At 39.2% G+C, this 16,951-nt stretch overlaps 1 protein-coding gene and 1 non-coding gene across 8 annotated transcripts in view; both read left to right on the top strand.

The window, feature by feature from the left end:
• Positions 1-16,951, top strand: part of Nrg3 (neuregulin 3) — a 1,124,474-nt gene that overhangs the window by 19,888 nt on the left and 1,087,635 nt on the right. The window lies entirely within an intron of this gene.
• On the top strand, positions 11,911-12,016 carry LOC127691821 (U6 spliceosomal RNA). Its single transcript, XR_007979393.1, has one exon. It is a non-coding gene; the product is annotated as a U6 spliceosomal RNA (small nuclear RNA).

Raw genomic sequence — 16,951 nt, 5'->3', positions numbered from 1 at the left:
CACCTCAGGGTATCTTGCCAAAGTGAGGATCTGTAATGGGAATGATGTTCTATTATACTGGGGATGGCCTAGGGGCCAAGAAGAGAACTTACATGAGAAGAGAGGCAGGATCCAGACCTGTCCTAGATTTCTTTCCTGAATCAGGGTGATGGGAATACTATCAACATTAACCAAGAAAAAAAAGGTTGGGATCTGTAGGGTTGTGAAAGGAGGGATAAGAGTTGTCGTAACTATATACCCAGTGCTCTTCTTGCTTATTAGGTGACCAAGATGACATTTTAAGAAAGGAATTAGGTACAGTATAGCATTTATAAACAAAACAGTGTTAAAGGGGGTATTGGCAAATAGAATTCCCTTCAGTACTCAAAACTAGCACAAGGAAAGCCATACCTCTCAGAGCCTACTGGAGCAGCTTCTAGGTACAGGATGCTGAGGGTATTTCCAACATGTTACAACACTGTGTAACATGAAATAGTTAGAAAAGAACATGTACCCTAAAGCACTGATCTCACCAAAGAGCCTGCTCGGGAGTTTGGGGAGTGGCATAAGTAGTTTCTGCAAATTCCTTAGTTGATTGTAATGTGTTGCCAGGATGGTGGGCAGCTGAGTAGAAAGAGAAGAAGGGATAAAATCTAAAGATGTTAGAGTCATAGGGAGTCACACCACAGTACAGCACAGCCCTCTTCATCTTTAGAAAGGAAAAAAAAATGATTGAAGACCAAGTGTGGTTTTTGCTGGGAGGATAGGATCATCTGCCCCAAACTAGCATCAACCCTAGGAGACCAAAGCCAAACAGGACTCTATTTATTCTTCACCTATCATGTGATAGAGGAATATTGATGACTTGCTCCTCAAGTAGGAAAGAGAGGGAAGCTGTGCAGAACATTTCCTGCAGATAACACACATGTTCAACTAAAGATCAGACTGGAAAACCAACTATCTGTTTCTCAGACCTCCCCATGTCCATAGTTTGCAGAATCTACTGCACAAAATAATTTGTACAAAATTCAAGTTTCCTATTTCTGACAAGTGAGTGGTAATTTTTCTATGATAGCCAGCATTGGTAAAGATGTTTTTGTGGAAGGGACTGGTTCAGAAAAATCTCTGTTTTCTAACAAGAGATTTCTACCCTATATGCCTATATGTAGAACAATTCAGTTTGGTTTTTTTTTTTTTTTTTGACCCAGGGTTTCTCTGTGTAGCCCTGGCTGTCCTGGAATTCACTCTGTAGACCGGGCTGGCCTCGAACTCAGAAATCCGCCTGCCTCTGCCTCCCAAGTGCTGGAATCTTGCGCCACCACTGCCTGGCAAACAATTCAGTTCTTAAAAACCATAGCCCAAAGTAATACTTTTTCTATAATGAAGTATGAAAGGAAGCTTCAGATTACATGGACTATATCAATAATCATAGATACTTTAAGATACAATATGATGGGATTGTGGCCAAATCTAATTCTCTTAGGTACTCCAACTTAAATGTGATTTTTCTCTCGTTTTAATTTTTCTTAGGTTTGCATACAGTTCAGGTTCTTGTGATTTTAGTATGAAGAGTTAAAATGTCAGTTGCAAAGAGATTGATTGATAAATTCTTCACTTTAGTAAAGTTTAATTATGGGTTTTGTTATCTGATTCTCTGCGCTTTGAAAGAGACTGCCTGCCTCTTAGAAATGTTATATGAATTAATAAATAGGTGATAATGAGGCTTAGGATCCGTGGTCTGTGTTAGAATTTCCCCACTATCATTTACTGTTCTCTTAATTCCTACCAATGCATGCTAGTCTATGATAGTTGGACTCTTCACCCAATTTGTCATTAGTTTGAATAGAAAAACCAACTAAATAGATGTGAGGCTAAGCATTTGTATCACTTGGCATACACCATGTCATATATTTGTCATTGCATAAAGCCAAATGGTGCTTGGTCACTTTGTTGTGATGATTGTAATCTGTATGTAATCTACGCCAAAGGATGGGAGAAATGGCTATTGGTGCTTTGTTTGACACTGATAACCCACAGGGTGAATACCATTTCATTAATGAGTGAGGAGGCATGTTCCAGGAGCCACAGCAAGTGTCCTGCATTAATTAAAGGAGGGGAATCCATTGGAAAGATTGTATGTTCTTGTGTGTGCTAGGTAGTCTTCAATGAGATTGTGGTCTTTGGAGCTGATGCATCCATCCTGAGATCATGAATCTTCAAGACAGAAATGACTGGCCTAGTGATTCTGGTGGAGTTGTCAAAGGAATCAGAGAAATTTAACACTAAGTTCTCCTGAAGAAAAAGGAAAAAATGGAAAAAGACTTAACCATGTATCTATTTATTTTAAACATCTATGAAATAATTTTTAACACACTTCTTCCTGTAGATGCCCATTGAAATTTTCAAAATGATTTCATTTCATTTCTATGTAGATTGCACACTTCTAAATTCCTTTAGAAATTAAAGCAAATGAATTTGTGAGGTCCTGTGTGCCCTATAGAAACACACTGTGAGGTATAGGTTTGTAAAACTCAGTGTTCACTGTTGATGTCATCAGCTTCCTCAAAGGTCACTTCTTATCAGGGTGAAACTGTCAGGTGGACTCTGATTGTCTCTGTCATGGTAAGTATATTCAGCTGAATTCCTATAAAATGTTGAAGATTTATAACTTGATATCATACAAATGCTTAATTTCAATTAGACATCCTTTATGTTTATATAGAGTGTTAGGCCCCATTAAGCAGATCTGGCTGCCATTCAAGGGAATGTTACAAACAATAGGTAGGTTCCTTGGACAATTTGAGAAAGTGCTGTGTAAACAAGAAGTTGTGCAGGATGTCAGCTCTTAGGTCTCCACAGTAGTGCTGAAGCTCAGTTAGAGATGGTGGCAGTTTGTGATGAAGGGTGACGGTGAGAAGCAGCTCTGGTGTAAGGCTTAAACCGTCAGCTCTCTAAGCCTTTTATGCAGTTTTAATATTTTTAAGGCAGTGATGAGATGAACAAGTGAACCATATAACATGGATGAAAATGAAATGCTCAGTCATTCTTCGTGGCATCTGGTAATGCCAAGACTCTGGATGATAAAATCGGGGGTGGGGGGTATGGGAATAAGTGTGAAGGAAAGAAAGGTACAGGGTTAGCCTCACACAATGGAGTGTGTCAGGTGCCTTTTTAACTTTGCTGCTGGAGTCTAGGACAGGAGCTGGAAGAGTTTATTGAATGTTGAGTCTCTATTGTTCGGCACCAGATAGATAGACATAGTTCTGTAGCCAGCATCTCTTTGAGCTTCCAGTACTGAGGAAAGAGAAAAGGTGACCAGTACCAACTAGAATTTGTCTCTCATTCCAAACAGAGGATAGTGATTTTGCATCCATCAGATATGTATTTTATGTTTGTTGAAATGTCAACATTGGGCAGAAAGTATTAAATGAATCTTTAACATATGCAAATAATAATGAATATTAAGGTAAGATTTCCTGACATGGGAACAGGTGGTCTGTTTAAAATATTGTGGTCTTTTTTACAGAAATATTATATATCTTTTTTAGTCATCACATGACGTCTTGTATTTCCCTTTTCTTTTTTTGAACACCAGCTGAAGCCCCAAGATCAAGATTTCCTTTCTGAAGGATAGGAAGTAGGACTTTTTGGAAGCTGGGTGTACAGGATGAAGAGGAGAGGTGCTCTGGCCTGGGCTGTGTGTAGCCCCTGGGGCTCATGTCATGAAATCTCACCCAGACTGGTGGAAGAAGGAGTCTGAGCAATTGGATATAAATCTGTCATGAAAAGAGAGCTCTTACATTCAAATTAGCTTCATCCAAAGAAGAAACAGGGCTTCCTCTCATCTTTTGACCATATGAGAATACAAGAAGCAGACAGCCGCCCACAGAGCAGACAGAGACCTACTCCAGGGCGCTTGATCTTAGACTTTCTCAGGCTCTGGGACTCCGAGACATAAATGTTTCCTGGTTTTACTATCCTGTTTGTGATATACATTTCTTTCTTTCTTTCTTTCTTTCTTTCTTTCTTTCTTTCTTTCTTTCTTTCTTTCTTTCTTTCTTTCTTTCTTTCTTTCTTTCGTTCCTTCCCTTTTGTAGGCCCTCACAATAAGAACTCCTGCTTGCTGACTGAGTGCTTGATTGAAGGTAGGATAGAAAGTTCACAGGTAGCCCAGGATGTAGAGGATTCTATTCAGGTGATTGGAGCCACTAAGTTTCTGGCTTTAAAACTTTGATATTGCAGTTAATTCTATCATCTATATTACTAAAGGAAATCAATCAGAATGACACCTCTGTAATTATATGACTGTAAGCATCTTCTACATACTAGTCATAATACACTGAGCATGACTGACAGTTCCTCCTACAGTCCAGTAGGATGGGTGCTCTGGTATTCTCCATTTCTCTGGAAGGAACATGAAGATGGAGTAGTTAAGTAGCTTGGCCAGTCTGTTCCCACCGATGATGAGGAAAAGCCTAATTTCTAACCAGATCACAGTTTAGATGTCTCTTTCCCATTGCTCTCGTGAAAAGTTCCCTTATATAAAAAAATAGCCCCGAAGATATTTGACCTACATATTCTATAGCACACAGGAAGTGGATTGGCTTATTTTTAAAAAAGAAAAAAATAACATACTTTTGGTTTCTTTTTAGTTTCCTTACAGACTCAGCACCCCTACTCTCCACGCATGTGTTTACCACCTGCCGTGCAGGTGCAAGACATATAATTATATCTTAAAATCATTTCCAGATATGCTAGGAACAGCGATAGGACCAGCTGTGTTTCTCATAAAAGATTAGGCACAAGTCATGCCTCTGCTTTTCCTCTATACTAACTCACGAGTGCCCAAGCACTGGGTTAACATGATAAAGGAAAACAAAATTAAATAAGCTGGTGTAAACACAGCTCAACAGACTTCCAGAAGGGAGATAAATGTTGCGTGGAGATAGCCATTGTAGCCAGATTGCTGTCATTACTATTTCTGTTCGGATAATAGTGGCTAATATTACTTGAAAGATAAAAAGTGTGCTGAGAATCTGTATATCATGACCAGGAGGGCATGGCTTCCAACACTCCAGTAAACCCATCTGCAGAGTTTCAGCCACCAGGGCCTGGTTGCCTCATTAGCTGTCTCAGAAGGCCTTGCCCAAGGAGTACAAATCATTGTTGTTTCAGTGCGGTGGTGCAGAGTGAAGGCAAACAAACATATTCAACTGCTTTGTGTTCTCCATGTTAAAAAAATCTAAAGATGGATGCAAAATTATTCAAAGATGCCAGCAGAATACTGAACCTCTCTCTAGTCACATTGGAGATCAGTGGTACCCAGGAGATGCTGATTGGGGAAGAATAAGCTATTATCCATCCTTGAGACTCCAGGATGCTTCTTCATAATTATGGTCCCATGGTTGGCCATGCATTTGCACCCCACAGGACTCTGAATTTGAGAGAAATCTGGTGGGCTCCCAATTTAGTCACCCTTCCTTGTTTAAAAACACAGATAGCAATGTCTGCTAGTCTCTGCTTGATTTCAGTGGCAAGACAGCTCACAGTCTCCTTAGACCTTCCCTCCAATCTGTAGACAATCCTCAGTATGTTAAAAGCTCCCATTCTTAATTCAATCCCGTTTTCAATGCATGTTTATTACTCCATTACTTGGAGCCAGGAGGGACACGTGTGACCATACCAGATCTTCTCCTCTCTAGAGCAACAGAGAGACATCATCTAATTTATCTTCATGAAGGCTGATCGTTCTGTTCTCTTGATGCATCTTGGTTGCTGTTTTGAGGAATGAAGTGGTTTAGCTCTAACTTTCCTGACTCCCTTGTAAACAGCTGTGTTTCTGTGAAGTCATCTTTCCAGAGCCCAAATTTCCTCATTGTACCTAAGAGGTTTGTTGTATAAACTAAGAAAGATGCTTTATCTTAAAGCTCAATAGCTTGAATATCTACTACTAAAAAGGTTGTAGCTCCTTTGACTGTCAAGATGTCCTTGATTTTAAAGTGTCCAGATCAGAGTCCCTGCTAACTATATCCTACAGAGTTCTTCTTGCTTCACTCGGCTGAAGATCACTCATGAATTTACCATCATGCGCCACTCTTTAGTTTCATCAAAGGAGAGCATTTATTCAGTCTGATTAGTTCCTTAGGAATCCACATCATTCTTGAGTGATCATCGTTTTTATTTCTTATTCATTCACAAACCAATTTTCACTTTTCCCTAGGTCAACGTGCTCTGTCATCCTCCCTTGTTGAAAGTCATCTGTCTTCTAAGCTCTTGCAGACACTCCAGGGTTCTCATTTCTCTAGATCTGTGAAGCATGCTGTTATTGCAAAGCCTATGGGGAGACAGATGTGTTCCCTCTGGGACCATAGAGCTGAGTTTAGACAGTTGAGGTGTGAAAAGCTCTTTCATCAGCCCATTCTTTCCACACTTTAGAATCATACAAGAATTTAGAAACAACATTGTTTTTCACATCTGCTATTGTAACTTAAGTAGCTCAAGCAGAAGATAGAACAATGTGTTTGTGCAATTCAATGGACTATTACTCAGAAACTTGGTGTGCTCTTAACATTCATGATTTTTAGCTCCTTCCAGAAGTTAAGTGTTATTTCCTGCTATGTTTTCTTGGTAGTGTTGTTGTTGCTATTCTTTTCTTCCTCCACTCCTCTTCTTTCTCTTCCTTATCTTTCTTCTTTGCATATGTATGACTATGGTGTGTACATAGTGTTTATGCATGTTTACATAGGTGTGTATACATACATGTGTGGAGGTATATGCACATGTATATGAATTTGTGGGTGTCAATGTGTAAGGATCAAATGTTTTGGAAGCCAAGAGTTGATGACTAGTTTCTTCTTCCACCACTTTCCACTATATTTATCAACTTATTTATCCACTTTGTTTATGGTCTCTTGAGATTGCATAGCTTGCAGGCTATTGTAGACAAGAATATTGCTTGAGCCCTACTCTGCATCTGCCTGCCCAGTGCTGGGGTTATAGGTGGCTTCCATACATGCTTAGGCCAACCTTTCACATGGATGTTGGGTGTCTGGATTGTGGTCTTTATTCTTGTGCGTCAGACATTTTATCCACTAAGCCATATTCATAGCCCTTGTTTTCTTCTTTCAGGCCATTACTTCTGGTAAGAAGTTGTTGCCATCTGCAAAAGTTTAATGTTTTACCTCATGTCTCTTAAAACTATCTTCTCACCACTGGCTGTAGCATCCAGGACAGTGGGTCTTGCATCTTGTTTGGGTAGCACAGTAGAACTGACCCTGGTGGCAAGGGTGTGTGAGGCAGGGTGAGTCTATGGTCTTGGGAGAGCTGGCCTCAGAACTTGTCTGCAGTGTGGACAGCATGGACAAGGGAGAGACTGACCCACCTCCCAACCATCCCCTGTCCCTAGCCACCTATGTCAGGTGGAAGAGCTGACCCCAGGGTCATAAGAGTGTGAGAGGTGGCCCTGTCCCTCACACGCTGTAACACTTGGCAAAGTAGTCCCTGTACCTTACCTGGCCAGCATACAGAATTGCCCTTTGTTGGGGCATTCATGGGTGATCAGGCCTCAGGCCATGAGGGCTGGAGAGCTGGCTCTGCCCCATTGTTGGATGCAAGATTGAATGACCTACCAGGGACTGTGCTGGTGAGTGTGGGAGAGCTAGCTCAGATCCCTCCCAGGTCCTAGTCCAGGGCTTTTAGTTGGCCCACCCCAACATCTACTCCATCTATGAACTTCTGGGATGGGGCGGGTCCTACAGGTCCCAAACTGCATTAACATGACACAGAGCAGCAACAATATCTCCAGAGAGGACTCCCAGTGAACTTTTAGTATTATGAGTGTAGCAGAAGCCAGAGACCTCTAGACAGACCAATGAGTTATTACAATGAACATTTGCAAACAAAGAAGTGTGGACAAAGGTTATGCTGTGAGATACACTGTAACATATTGCAGCTTCCAAAACCAGGTGATTTTTTTTTTTCTTTTTGAGGGGAGGTTGCAAGGGCAAAGGGTGAGTAAGAGAAAACAGGCAGATTGGGTCACATGATGTCAAATTCTCAAATACCCAGTAAAAAGTTAAACAAGTATCTTTATTTTATTTATGGCTAGATTCCTCGATTGTACGGGTTCTGCTTTGTTCTACACTGTAATTATTTTTGATTTCATAATTGGTATTTACCTTTCTGAAAGTTTAAACCTTTTTAGTCATTTTTTTTCATTTAGTAGAGGATGAAGACTTTTAATATTTTCATAGTTTATAATTTTATAATTTGAGGACTATATCAGGTTTGTTCAGGCCTTCAGGCCTTCTTGATCAGCTTGATTTGTCTTGAAACAGCACTTTCTCTTAGGTATCCTGTGTTTTACCTACCCAATCAGTAATATGTAAATAAGAGTTTATATTGAACCCGTATTTTAAAGTTGTTGGAAGAATTATGTGAGTATTCCAATAGCTCACCCACAAGAGGTTATTGTGAAAACCCAAGGCTACTGTTTTCTTCTTCATTGAGTATGGCCTACTAGTCCTATTGTTATTATAATTGTCATTTTCATTGGAAAACAACATTTAAGTTTCAAACAAGTGTTTCTTTCCTGCCACATGTAGCCAAATGTTCATTCTCCTTATGCTCCACCTCAGGCTAAGTCACAGTTTTCATTTTATTACTGCTTTATCCAACTGATATTGCTTGGAGTAGTGTGTTAACTTGGACAGTTGGCAAAAGGCCTCTTCTAAGAATGTACAATTTGAGAAAGTTTCCTGGAAGCCTGGAAAATATTTTCAACAAAAGTGTTCCGTACAAGAGGGAGAGTATATGCTTAGGACTTGACTAGGCAGTGGATATTAATTTAGAAACAGAAGGACTTGGCTTGCATCGAGATGCATGAGTGAGAAAAAGATGGGGAGAGCAGGAACTAGCTCAGGGGATGGGTTACAGCAAGAAGTCTGAATATGAAAGATGAGAATGGTTTGGGAGCTCTTTAGAAGGGGCAGTGTTGATTTGGGAGCAGGAATGGGAACAAAGAATGAGTGGCTATCATGCTGGACTTGGTAAAAAATGCTTTCACATGGATCAGGATAGGGCTGAGGAGTCTGTATGAGGACTCTGCGTTGATATGCACTGATGGAAGGGTCGTTCATGGCAAAGGTTCCAATGGAACAGGCAGGTTCGAGAGGCGTAAGCGCTGAACAAGGGTTTGATTGTGTGTTTACCATAAGTTGTGCTCATGGAGGTACACTAGTGACACCAGAGCTGGAATGTGAATTCTGACTTTGACACTTTTTCATTTTAAGGTACTGTTATTGTGGGTTATAGTGGGATTTGTGGCATCATTTGAAGAGTTTTCTAGATGACAGTTGTCACCTGTCTTACATCTGATATTTTATTACTGAGATTATATTTTAATTACATTAGTTTCTCTGCCTTGGTCTCCCTCCAAACCCTCCCCATATATCTTTGCTTCTATCTTTTAAATTCATGCCCTCTTATATTTTAAGTGATTGCCATTACATGCATATATGTACATATACACATATACTCACGCATCTAGTAGTGGTACGCCAATCTTGGCAGTAACCGAAAGTTCTCAAATCAGATTTAAGAATACCTTGCCCAAACCCTGCCATCAACAAGATGGAAATCATGATGACTACTGGAAACCTAGTCAAACTATCAAGGGTTAGTGAAATCATAGATCTTAGAGGAAAAAAGTACAAGTGTCACTTTACTAAACCAGCATAACCATAGCACATTCCAATTGTTTGTTTTGTAACCACAGATAAATGTACTTTAAGTTAATGATTTAATTGTTGTGGGTAGTACAGGCTTTAGAATGCAGAAGCTGCCTTTAATTTGATGGGGGCTTAGACATCTGAAGTACTCACTATTAACATACCAACCATTGTTCTATCTTGAAGAACGTACAGTAGGTTGTAACAGAAATGCTTATTGTTCATTGATCTCAACTTGGCTGCAAACTTGTGAGTGTTTCTTGGCATGTGAGCTGCTACACTGTAAGGAAGATCGGCCTGTTGGCAGTGTCTTAAGCACTCCTTGAGAAGTGAAAGAAGACAAAGTTAGTTGTAACTGTGTAGAGCCTGGGTAGCTATTTCTTTTATATTTTTACATATTTTTATTAGTTATTTCTTTATTTACACTTCAAATGTTACCTCTCTCCTTATTTCCCTTATGAAAACCCCATGTCCTATCCCTTTCCCTTACTGAGATTATATTTTAATTACATTAGTTTCTCTGCCTTGGTCTCCCTCTTCACTTTAAATGTTAACTCTCTCCTTATTTCCCTTATGAAAACCCCATGTCCTATCCCTTTCCCCCTGCTCACTAACCCACCCACTCCTGCTTCCCTGACCTGGCATTCTCCTATACTGGGGCAATGGGCCTTCTTAAGTCCAAGAGCCTTTCCTCTCATTGATGCACAACCAGGTCATCCTCTGCTACCCATGTGGCTGGAGCCATGAGTCCTTCCATGTATGCTCTTTGGTTGGTAGTTTAGTCCTTGGGAGCTCTGGGGGTACTGGTTGTTTCATATTGTTGTTCTACCTATGGGCTGTAAACCAACCCCTTCAGTGCATTGGGTCCTTTATCTAGCTCCTCCATTGGGGACCTTGTGCTCTGTTCAATGGTTGGCTGGGAGCATCCACCTCTGTATTTGTCATTGACAGGGCTTCTCTGGAAATAGCTATATCAGGCTACTGTCAGCAAGCCCTTGTTGACATTTATAATAGTGTCTGGGTTTGGTAATTTATAACTCTAGGAAGGTACATGGAATCCATAATTATAAATTATGTTCTTAGAAATAATATTTAAATATATGGTCCTCAACTTGTCCCCCAAGTAGGATAAAATAAACATGGTAAAGAATATCTACCTACCTACCTATCTGTACCCATTATTTATCTATATCTATATCTTATCTATATCTATATCTATATCTATATCTATATCTATATCACACACACGCACACACACACTTTTAAACATGCGAATTCACAATCATTTTCCCTTCTTTGATTGTGGTATTACTCCACTGACTCTCAGACAGACTGGGAAGTCTAGATTCTCCTTTCTCTTGCCTTTCTCTTCTTCTCAGGTTTGGTTTTGGTGTGTTGTAATTTTTGAAGTGAAATGCTGCATGTATGCTGTGACATTGTTTATGGATCTGAAGTTGGGTCTCTTTTCCTTTACTTTAAAACCCATGTTGAATGAATGACCTTTGCACCTTTGTGTACTAGGAATCGCTTATTATGATATTTCTAAAAATATCTAACCCCCTAGCTAGCGAGTGAATGAATCATTTATTTTTCCTCCTACAGAGCTTTTTTCAATTAACATTTTTAAGGTCAAAATATACACTGGGATCCTGCAGGGGGACATTTGGTGGTGGTGGCAAGTGATAATCTGAGAATGATTGACTGCTCGCTGCTTCATAAACTATGCTTCTTCTTTTCCCACTAGACAGCAGGTAAAATACTGGGCTCCTTGACTCCAGCATTAGCTTCCAACAGTGAGCAAAGACAAGGCTCCCAAGGTGGGAAGATGTTCAGAGAAAAGCAAAAATATCCTGTTTATTTTACCAGTGATAACAGTATTGCTCTTGAAGACTAAAGTCTCAAGTATTTCTCGATATTCAATGAAAACATACCTCAGGAAATCAGATTACTGTTAAGTAATAAAGAAAATAAACATCTGTAAGTGATGACTAGGTAAAAGTGTAGAGCACTGCTCTGTATGGTTTTACTTAATTTTTTTCTTCTTCTCTCATATATTACATCCTAATTATATTTTCTAAATCCGTCCTCTTCTTCCAGGCCCCCACAACTGTCCCCGATCTCCTTCTCCTGTTTCCCTTCAGAACATACAGGCCTCAATGGGATATCAGTCATACACGGGATAACAACAAGCTTAGGCATATACGTGCTTGCTTCGGCAGCACATACACTAAAATTGGAACGATATTGAGAAGATTAGCATGGCCTCTGCACAGGATGACACACAAATTCCTGAAGTGTTCCATATTAAAAAAAAAAAGATTAGGTATATACCTTCATATCTTAGTGCCAAGAATTTTTGTTCTCTCCAGTGGAAATAAAAATCCTGTTGCAGCTGTTTGGGAGTGTAGAGGTGTTGCTCTTACTAGACGTGGATACCACATATGTGACCGCCGTGCACAAGGGAATGACTAAGAAAGAGTTACTGTGATAAGCTTTGTAAACTTGCACTTTTTCCTAAAACTTTCAAATAAAACTAAGTCAGGCAGTGGAGCTGATCCTTCGAATGTATCAACATTTGTGTCAGCGCATATTATTTCCAGAAAAAGTACTTTTATTTAGTTACCAATATTGTGATAGTCACGTCTGTCCCGTCAATTTGGTTCATGCCAAGTGCTTCATCTGTGACTCTTATTACTGTGTCTTTATCAGAGAAGCAGTAGAAGGTATTTTGGCATTTGGCCAAATTACTGCTAATTGTGTCAATTAGCCAACAGGAGAATTCATTTACTTTTGAGCAAACAGCACATGACATTTTCAGCTAAAACACAAGTATAGAGTGAAGCATTCCATAGCAGAATCACAGCAGGCTGCCAGCAGCTGCCTCTGTCCCACACTCCCTTTCTTCCTGCATCACCAGTCCCTGGAGTGTTTTCCTTTTCCACCAGCTCTTGGCCAAAGGGTGCTTTCTGTTACATAGGAAATGCAGATCTGGGAGAGGACCCAAGGAACTTCTGGTTTACAATCTTGTACTCTGTTTCTCAATCGAGGCAGCTTACACTTGTCCTACTGTGACTCGTCATGGCTTGTTCAATGAGACTATCAAGGGAGACATTGCTTTATGTTCAGTTTATTCTAAGTTTACTTCTTGATGAAACTGTCCTTTCCTATTCACCAAACCAAACAAACCCCCCATAAAAACAACAAAAATCCCTCCAGTTTTATAATGCACAAATCTGAATTACTTTGGAAAGTAACCTAAGTAACCTAAGTACTTTGAAAGAACCTAATAAGGACATTTACCCAAGTAACAAACATTTTCTTGTTATAAGAGATCATGACGCCTTACAGTAGAATTGGCATTAAGCTTAGTTAATGTACTTTGTACTATAGTGGGAACAAATTTTAGTTACTAAAGATTATAAAGTAAAAGTAAGCAGAAAGAAAAACAATTCAAAATTGTATTTACTAAGAAACACATTAGCTATTAATATCTGTGAGGTCCTGCTTTCCAGAAATCTTGTTTTTCTTAGCCAGACTCAGAGGGCCATGTGTCGTTTTGAACATGGAATGTTATTCCTACTGATCCCTGTAAAATGGTTTCATTTGTTTATATGTTATGAATGACAGGTCTAAGCAGAAAAGTATATTCTATAGGTGATGTATAGGGAAATCCCTTTTGAAGAAGAGGTTGAGTTCTCTTTTTAGGCAGAGTGGGGAAGATCATTTGCTAGAGAAGCTGAAGTCAGGAGCTAGGGTGTCTTTTAGACAGAGAGCTGACGTTTCCCTGCATATGTAAGAACCACAGTGTTGAAGTTAAAGGAAGATAGGTTGGTAAGAACCAGATTTCCAGGGCCCCCTTTGTCCAGCTGTGCTGATTTAATTTGATAAATTGTGTCTGTCCACCCCTGGTCAATATTCTAAAGACAGCTGAATGAGGTACTAAGAGGCTGGCAATGGAGTCGGATTAATCTGGTGTGTAAACTCAGGCAAGCTAATTAATGTCTCCAAGACTTAATTTCCAAATCTTTAAAGTGGAGATGATTATACTTGCTACCAGAAAGAGCTGTGGGGAGGAAGGTCAGATAATATGTGGAAAGCAATGTCGAACTCGACACTATCTTCAATCAGTTTTATGGTTGAACTTATTCAGGGTACATTGATGGAGTAACCAAGGGCTTTCTTTAGAAAGGTTATTTAGCAGAGGCTGTAAGGGAGCTTCAAATAACAGGCAGAAGAATTTTCTTTCTTTTGCAATTTTCTTTCCCCCCATCTTTGGAATAATGAGCTGAGGTGTGCCATTGATTGGTGCCCTCATGCAAAGACAAATGCTATTAAAGTCCTAGTATTTACGATCTTAAGGTCAGAGCTGGGGATTTTCTTGCTCTTTTACACCTAGTCTTGCTTGGTTGCTTCTTCCCAGCATCTAAAGTAGAGATGGTCAGCAAATCCATGTAGAATGTATGACTAGCCATCAACATTCTGTGACACTCTCTCTTTGCTCCTGTAGGACAAGAACACTTACACCAATTCAAATTCAATAGATGTATACTTTAAAAGATGTATGAAAACTGTATTAAACTGTATTATCACTTTTAAGAAAGGAGGCTCAAAATAGGTTAGATTTGATGATTCCATTAAACACATAGCACCCACGCAGAGCATTTGTGGCTATTCTGATGGCAGTAAATTATGTAGACTCTCCATGATGGTCGCTATAGGCACTGGCTGCTAATGTTACATGTTAGCTATCAAATGTAACCCGTACATTAATTTCAGTAGTTACTGACATATTAATGATATTTTTCTGATTTATGAATAAGTGACTATAACCATCTTTTTATATTTATATTTTCAATACTGACATATATTAGTTTTATAGTGAAACATTTTTAAATGCCTGACATTATGGTTTAAATTGTTTTTTGCACTCGTTTTCATTCAGCTTTACATTTCTGTTTAACATTTCCATTCCCACAGATCATAACCTTGTGTTCCATCAGGAGTTTTAATAATAAAATTACTTCAAATAAGGAATCCTTAGAGTGGATACAGATATTATTCTAAAGCATGCAGATTGCCTTCTAGAGACTTGAATTTGACTCTTTGGTTATTCACTAGGTAACAGACCGAGGGAAATGGTGCCTCCCTTAAGCAATTTGTAGGTTATCTTATGATTCAAACTAAGTATGAAAGTAAACTCTGAACACAAACACCCACACCTGAATTTCATTATGACTCTTTATTGTTGCATCCTGTGACAGTCTCAGCTTTGTTTTTTTGAAGCGCTGTGGGCAAGTGTCTTACACTGGAGTAATTTATATTTTATTAAAACAGTATCATCCTCATTAATGGACTATACCGTTTGAAAATTAGCTAATAAAGTTTGTGATTTTTGTGGCAACACTGGGATCTATGTTGCCAACTTTTCCATAGAAAGGTCTTTTCATGTGATGAGTATTAATTAGACTTGGGCTGTTTGCTTTTGAACCCTTCAATGCTTAGTGACCATTGTCGACTAAATGGGCTTGAATATTGGACATCTCTGTCATGGCTGCTTCTGGCTCAGAGAGTCTAGGTTCTATAAACTGACAAAAGTTTTGGCTTTCTTCCAGGATGTACAAAGGACTCATGTAGGTGCATTGCATAATTATAATAGGTTTTGCTTTTAAAGTTTCTTGATGACATTCAACCTACTTTCATACAAGTCCTAGTTATAGATTTCCACCATAAAACCAAAACATCAAATTATACATCCAGCTATCTCCTTTGTTCAGCTGGGGATTTGTTTGTGTTTTTCTCTCCTACCTTCCGTTTTTCCTTCTTCCATCCTTTCCTCCTTCCCTCCCTCCCTCCCTCCCTCCTTCCTTCCTTCCTTCCTTCCTTCCTTCCTTCCTTCCTTCCTTCCTTCCTTCCTTCCTTCCTTCCTTTCTTCCTTTTTTCTTACCTTCCTTTCTTTCTTTCTAGCTCCCCTGCAATGTACACCTGTTCTGCATTATTGGGAGTGTTTATTGATCACTCCATGAATTGTCAAAAGACAATTGCAAGTCAATTTCCTGCTGGGATCAACACTTAAGGAACCTGGAGTTATCCAGTACTTCCTGGGAGCTCCTGGGAATCTTCCCAGTGAGAGAGAATGTAGCTTCAGTCTTTCTGATGACACAGGAAAGCCTCTTGATAATTCTTTTCCTTGATGTAGTTTTTTGTTTTCTTCTCTCCTCCCATTCCCTCCCCCACCTCCTTCCTGTCCCCAACCCATACACTCCTTCTTCTATTCAGAAAACGACAGGCCTCCTATGGATAGCAACCATATTAAGTTGCAGTAAAACTAGGCATGTTTCCCTGTATTAATGTTGGACAAGCAATCCAGTAGGAGGAAAAGTATTCCAAAAGCCAGCCAAAGAGTCAGCCACTTTATCTATCTATCTATCTATCTATCTATCTATCTATCTATCTATCTATCATCTATCTATAGATACCAAAATACCATTTCAACATGTAATTGATGTACAACTACGATTAGAATATTTTATATTTTCTGAGTTTTCAGTATTCTTTCTAGCTTTAATTTAGATTTGGAGTTTATGTGAAGCGCTCTCTTGCCTTCTGTCCTAGCAGCCATGGATATAGAAGTCTTCTTTATTCTTTGCTAGTTTGTCCCATACTAGAAAGGGTTATTTGTTTTCTCAATAAATATGGGGTGGACATCTAACATTTTTGCCATTTTCCACGTTTCAGCTATGTGACCATACAGGTTGAAATTGGATTCAAAGCAAGCTTAAAATATCTCTGTGTCATACAAATGACTGGATATGAGTTTTCACATTAGAGGCAGAGCTTTGAGGCCATTCAACTTAAAATATCAGGCTGGGTGGAATATAAGCATTAGCATAGTTGGGCTCTAAGTAACCTTACATAGAGTTGGAAGTCACCCTACGACTTCCAACTACTGACTCCAGGAGTAGATGAACAAAATCAAGGTACTTCCACAAAGCAGACAGGGTGCGATTTAGGTGTCAGTTTCAGAAAAAAAAATTGTTATGAGCAAATATATTGGTATGAGGCAGGTAATGTTAGTTAGATGCTTTGATTTTTATTTAGGCATACCATTCTTGAGAATCTCCTTACTTGAGCAACTGGAGAATTGTATCAATTACTAATTTTTGCTGAGTAGTGTTGTCTCATGGTATTCAATGTTCTGGTACATTTTTCAAATTCAATTTTCATTAAAAAGCCTCAAAGTAGAG

This window comes from Apodemus sylvaticus, chromosome 8 (genome assembly GCF_947179515.1).
Source record: "Apodemus sylvaticus chromosome 8, mApoSyl1.1, whole genome shotgun sequence".
Taxonomy (NCBI): Eukaryota; Metazoa; Chordata; class Mammalia; order Rodentia; family Muridae; genus Apodemus; species Apodemus sylvaticus.
Note: the sequence above shows the minus strand (reverse complement) of the source record. Positions and strands in the feature narration are given on the sequence as shown.